Genomic DNA, 6,544 nt, shown 5'->3' with positions numbered 1-6,544 from the left:
ATGGTCAGTAAATAATGGAAAAACATACTTCTGCAGAAAGACTGGTAAATCAGTTACACCATACATCCTTTTCACATCCCCTCTTAAACACCATTGTGCAATCTTGCTGGCAGAGAATCGCTGCCTGGAGGTTGCAGTGGGTAAAAAAAGCTCTGCATTTACCGTCTACAAAGTGCCGGGGGGGAGGTGGGAGGGGCCTCTAAATGAAAGGTCCTATCGATCAAATATAAGTTGTGGTTATGGTCTAAATTGCTTAGGAGGGAAATTCAGGCAAAAGTTGCTGTTCAAACACTACAGGGAGATAGGGACTTATAAGAGATGACAGAACAATATACTAAATTGCAGGGTAACCGAAATAGAGGATGGCAGCCCATGAAGCCCTGGCTCTAGAATGATGATCCCAGCAATCACTGTGACATGAGAGGATAGATAAAACTCAGACTGAATTGCAGCTCCAGGCAGCAAAAGGCATCTGTACAACCAGAAGAGAATTTCTTCCCAAAAAAGTATTCCAAGTTGTGATTATTTAACGCCATCAGGTGATTGTTGTTTTGGAGAGGAACATAAAGTTGCAGACTTATAACGAACGGCCATAACACACCTAAAGCTAGTTCTGTATGGGGAGCTGATGAGTAATACATTATTATTTCTACTGCAGTATTGCTCAGAAGCCTGAGCTGCAATCAGGACCCCACTGTGCAAGGGGCTGTACATGTACATAATAAGAGAATAGTCTTTGCCCCAAAGAGATTTCAGGCCAAATGGACAAAACCAACAAGGGGGTGGGGGGTGGGGGGTAGAAAGCAGAGGTAAAGTGACTTGTTTACAGTACCAAAACAAATCAGAAGCAGAAACAGAACCCAGATCATGTAACTTTGTGTCTGGTATACTATGCACTGGGCCACACTGCTCCTTGATACATGTAAGTGACTGTGCAATATACAAATACCTCATTAAAGTGACCATTTTAAGATACATTTCTACAACGTATGGTGCTCTTTCCAGGTATGTATATATTCCCCCACACTAGAACAATTCTTTTAATATAATACCTTTGAGCCCAAAAGGATCCCAAAGTGCTTAACATACGGAAAGCTAAATTCAAGCTAGAGCAGAGAAAGTGGCACAGAACCCCACCTTCACTGTGAAACAACTTTGTAGAAAAGCCATGTTACTATTGCAGAGACATTGAAGCTGGAAACCTGGGCTAGACGCAGAAGATAAACAAGAAGGGGGGCGGGGGGAAGGGAGACACTGAGGTAGATTCTCAGCTCCTGATCGATGTGCTTCAGCAGTAGGTAAAAAAAAATCAATCTTCCTGAAGTTAGCAATAGGTCTCTCTGTGGTTGGATGTTACCAGATCATTTGAGTCGTAAGTTATGCCAAGAAATTCATTAAAGCTATTCTTCCTGAGTTCCACGCAAACAAACATAGACAAATATCTATTCGTCAACCTTCAGACCCACAGCCAACACATAATATCCTCTGGGCCAGCTCCTCAGCGGGTGGAAATTGACATAACTCCATTAATTTCAATGGCCCTCTGTCTCTAAATATATCTCCCCCAACCTCTTGTCCCTGTTAAATTAGGTAAGCAAAACCATTACAGGTCGGTGCTAGTGGCTCACTTCATTATTAACATTTCTAGGGTGTTCCACAGATGACTGGAAAATAAAAGTATTTTGCTAGCATGATTAGCTGTTTTAGAGATGAGGCCACAAATCAAGGGTTGTGTGTTAGACTTGAAAATGGACCAAGTTTGGAGGATGGACCCAGCTTTCCCAAAGGTGGAGCATGTTCCAATCCAGAGCTAGTCTCAAATTCTTTAACAGTGGGATTTTCCTAGGCACAAGTCCCATTGACTTACATTTTTGCCTATGCCATCTTGAACTCCAGGGCTGAGATTTTCAAACTCCCATTTCCCATTGGGGTGAAGAGGAGTTGGGCCTCCAAATCGAGGCTGCTTGGAAAATTTCAGCTCTCGTCTTTTATCAAAGACATTGGTAAAAATCCCATCATTGTTCATGTGAGTAATTTCCAGCACTAAGTGCTGCTGTCCCTCAGAGAGAATAACTCTAATCCGATTGCATTCAAACAGTCCACGTAGATCTGTTCACCAGTGTCTCTCCAGTATGTTATAACGCTTATAGTTAAAGCGACAAGGGGAAAACTAAGTCATCTGTAGTGAACACACATTACACAGTTCCAAGCCTCAGACCTCAGACAGCAGTACCCTCCAAGGCCCATGTATTCAATGATCATCTTCAGCGAATGAGCATCTGTAACCCACCAGCAGTGGCTCCTTTTTAAATACTCTGGAGTTGCAATTTACCTTCTACGAACCTCCAGCTTTCCTCATCTCTGGGGAAATCCTTTTCCTGTGGAATGGGAGAAAGGTTTCCTGAAGCACATTTAAATCATTTTGCTCATCGGTGGGTTTTTCCTTCTGACCCAGTGGTAAACTGAAAAACTTTCCTAAACCCTGGGGGCTGATTTCTCAAAGCAATACTTGCTATCACTTTGTTTTAACAAAGCCAATAACTTGATGGATAAGCTTGTCATGATTTGATTTTTATTGTTTATAGTATTGATGGATAATATCAATGTTGATTTTTAAGCATTTGTGTCTATTTTTATTGATTTAAATTTTCACAATTGTGGGAAATTATGGGGTTTAAGCACTTGTTTTTATTTTTTTTTATCAGTTTAAATGTTCACAGTTGTGAGAAATTATAGAGGCATCAGATGACAATTATTTGATGACAGTAGCCACTGAGATTTGAAAACTTAAATCACACTGTTCATGTTGAAGTTAAATTTGAACCATTAAAACACATGGTCAACATGACATCAAAATAAATATCCTGAAATCAATAAGTTTTCAAGCAGCATTTTTCTTACTTTCCCGATATGTAAAGTTCAATTATTGTTGATGGAAATCTTTTTTTCCTTGGTGCTGTGTGCATGGTGAAATTGACACTTACCAATGTTTACTAGTAAAAATCTAATACTTCTAAGCCTATTGAAAGGCATATCAAAGGGCTGGCATCTAAACCAAAGATTAATTTATATAGAACCCTAGCAGCATGTCATAGCTTATTTTTCAATTAACTCGTGGCTTTTTTCCCCCAAATATTTTGAGATGCATCTAAAAGACACGATTATCCTCTCACTTACAGTGGAGGGACTGTATTGACGCAAAGGTCCAAATTCACATTTATATTCGGGGTGTGTGTCATGGTGCGGGACTCACCCCTGCGGTGCCTCCTGCTGGTCTCTCAGGGCATTACCTCTTCCAGCCTCCAGAGCACCCCCTGAAGGCCAGTGTCCCACTTGCCGCTGGCCCCCGTGCCCCTCCCAGACCCCCAGTGCCCCTTTTCCTGGGCTGCGTCCCCCTGGCAGTGCCCTCACAGATCCCCTTCCCTGGGGAACCCCCCACCCACTATCCCCACCTCACCTTAGTCTTTGGCTACTGACAGTCACCACTGAGCCCCCACACACTGGGGCGGACTGCAGTGTATAAGGCAATCATCACAGGCAAGGGGGGTTTGGACCTGCTGCCTCTACCTACCCTTGGGCTGCCCCCTGCAACCCCAGTACCCTTTTTGGCCTTCTGTCAGGCCAGCAGCCTGAGGCTTTTCCAATCTGGTGCCTCCCCGCTCCTCTGGCCTTCCCCCAACCCTGCTCCACTCCAGGTACCTTCTCAAGCTCCCCAGCAGCCAGGCCCATCTCCTTCCACAGCCAAAGGAGACTCTGTCCGCTCCTGGCCCACTGCCCTCTTATAAGGGCTAGCTGATCCCTGATTGGGGTGTGGCCACAGTTGAGCCTGCTTCCCCCAGTCAGCCTGGGCACTGCTGGCTCCCAGCCACAGCCCTCTCCTGGGCTGTTTTAGGCCCTTCAGGGCAGGAGCGGGCGACCGCTCTGCTGCAGTATGTCAGAGATGTGACTGCCGCACTGTAGCCACAAACAGGGCTACAGAGACGAAGGGCCAGCTCCACAAGGAGACTTAGGGAGGTCCTAAAGCCTAGATTTAGGCAACGAAATCCCAGTTTTAGGTGCCATTGTCGCGCACGAAGCCCTCCCCCCGCTTGGCTTGTCGGTGCCTCCACACATTCAGTGCCAAGTCAGCCTGCGTGGAGACCAGTGATTTTCAAGGCCCCTGAAAGTCCTTTTGTGGCTCCAGGCAGAAGCGACTTGCCAAGGATTGAACCCAATGTCTGGGGTAGAACCAAAAACTGAACCCACATCTCCTGAGTCCCGCGCCAGTGCCTTAATGCTGAGACCATCTTTCCCTCTATGAACTGACCCTGCTACGACCGAGACCATCTCCGCCTGATGATGTGACGAGGGGTAGGTCTGCCCTGCATTGCAAACTCAGATCTGGGGGACCCAGGTTGGTGTAGTCGGTGTTTCCTTGAGCATCCACACTGCGTTGTAAAACCTGGGTTAACAATTGCTAGGCCCAGGTCTCTCTGCCGTGCTAACGCATCTGTACGGCATTACACAGACCTGAGTCGCGTCTGCTGCTTGAGCTGCATCCACGCCTCAAGATCACAGGGGGACCCCCTAGCAGGGTCCTAGGACCTTGGCCCTGAGCGCTTGCTGACCCAAGTCAGACTGATTCATGTGTGAATGGAAAAGGGGCTTGAGCTCAAATCTGAATCAGAGCCCTGGCTTAGTGTGCAAAGTAGACATGCCCTCTAATGGATAGACCATTGCTGGACTCCAGTAGCATCTTTCAAATAAGCATGTAACTGTCATTGTCAGCCACTCCTCTGACCTTGGCCTGCTCAATGGTCTCGCTGTATCCGTGAGCTCCTCACTGAAAATGAATTTATGTTTCTTTGTGGATTGTAACTGCAGTCTGGAACTGTCTCTCCAAAAAGGAGTGAAACAGAAGGGTGTCCAAGGACAAGGACATTAATCTTAAATAAGGTGATTCCTCCTGAGCGTGGCATTGATAAGTGCAGTCATGAATCTAAATTTCTTTTTAATTGTGCAATTAAGGGTGTGGAGTAAGCTTGCAGTGCAAGAAGGGTTGTACACATCTAGACCCCGACAGTGAGGAAACATCAGCTCCATTTAAAATCAGTCTCCCTTCAAAACCTCTTGCTCTTCTCGTTTTGTGACCATTGCCAGTACCTCCAATTCCCCGAACTCCTCAAAAGCTAGGTCTGAACCACTTTCCTTCATTACTCATGGAAATGAGGACATTGGTTCAAGTTGATGCCCAATGCAGATAGCCAGCGCAAGGCTATGAACCACTCAAATCCAACTTAAAACCTCGAAATAGACCCTAAATAGGCTCTGTTTGGCTCTCTGAATTTCACCCTGAGAGCACATCAACAAGCCATGCAAAAGCGATCATAGAATCATAGAATATCAGGGTTGGAAGGGACCTCAGGAGGTCATCTAGTCCAACCCCCTGCTCAAAGCAGGACCAATCATTTTTATTAAACTTTATTTACACCAATGAGAAAATCATGTTCTGATCTACAAGAGCGTACATGACAGATGTATATTTCTCAGCATGCGTTTATTGCAAAATACCAAAGACGTGTCTTTAATAGAGTTTGTTGGAAAATACCACTTGTTTTTTATAAGAAATTGTGTAGAACTTTTTTTTTTTCTAAGCTTCCCTCAAGAACATTTTGGATTTTCCACGAAAAACTGAAACTGCAATTTTTTTCTAATTGTGGTATTTTGATTTGCCTCCTTTCTCCCCCTATTCCCCCGCCCCCAGCACCAGTTTTCCAGTGGCAAAGCTTTCTTCATATTTTTGTTTTCAATTTTTCATCAAGAAACTGGAAAACTTCAACAGAAATAAAAAAATTCCACAAAACTGGTTTCCATTGAAAACCAATTCTAGTCTTGATCTGTGAACAAAACAACAGCTTTTGATAGTGCCTATCATAGAATCCTAAAAGATTAGGGTTGGAAGAGACCTCAGGAGGGCATCTAGTCCAACCCCCTGCTAAAAGGAGGAACAACACCAACTAAATCATCCCAGCCAGGGCTTTGTCAAGCCAGGCCCTAAAAACTTCTAAGGATGGAGATTCCACCACCTCCCTCGGTAACCCATTCCAGTGCTTCACCACCCTCCTCCTGACATAGTGTTTCCTAATATCCAACCTAGACCTCCCCCACTGCAACTTGAGACCATTGCTCCTTGTTCTGTCATCTGCCACCACTGAGAACAGCCGAGCTCCATCCTCTTTGGAATCCCCCTTCAGGTAGTTGAAGGCTGCTATCAAATCCCCCCTCGCTCTTCTCTTCTGCAGACTAAACAAGCCCAGTTCCCTCAGCCACTCCTCGTAAGTCATGTACCCTACACCCTGATCATTTCAGTTGCCCTCTGCTGGACTCTCTCCAATTTGTCCACATCCTTTCTGTAGTGGGGGAGCCCAAAACTGGACGCAATACTCCAGATGTGGCCTCACCAGTGCCGAATAGAGGGGAATAATCACTTCCCTCCATCTGCTGGCAATGCTCCTACTAATGCAGCCCAATACGCTGTTAGCCTTCCTGGTAACAAGGGCACACT

Source organism: Lepidochelys kempii, chromosome 26, assembly GCF_965140265.1.
Source record: "Lepidochelys kempii isolate rLepKem1 chromosome 26, rLepKem1.hap2, whole genome shotgun sequence".
In the NCBI taxonomy this organism is placed as follows: Eukaryota; Metazoa; Chordata; order Testudines; family Cheloniidae; genus Lepidochelys; species Lepidochelys kempii.
This window is presented reverse-complemented; position numbering follows the sequence as displayed.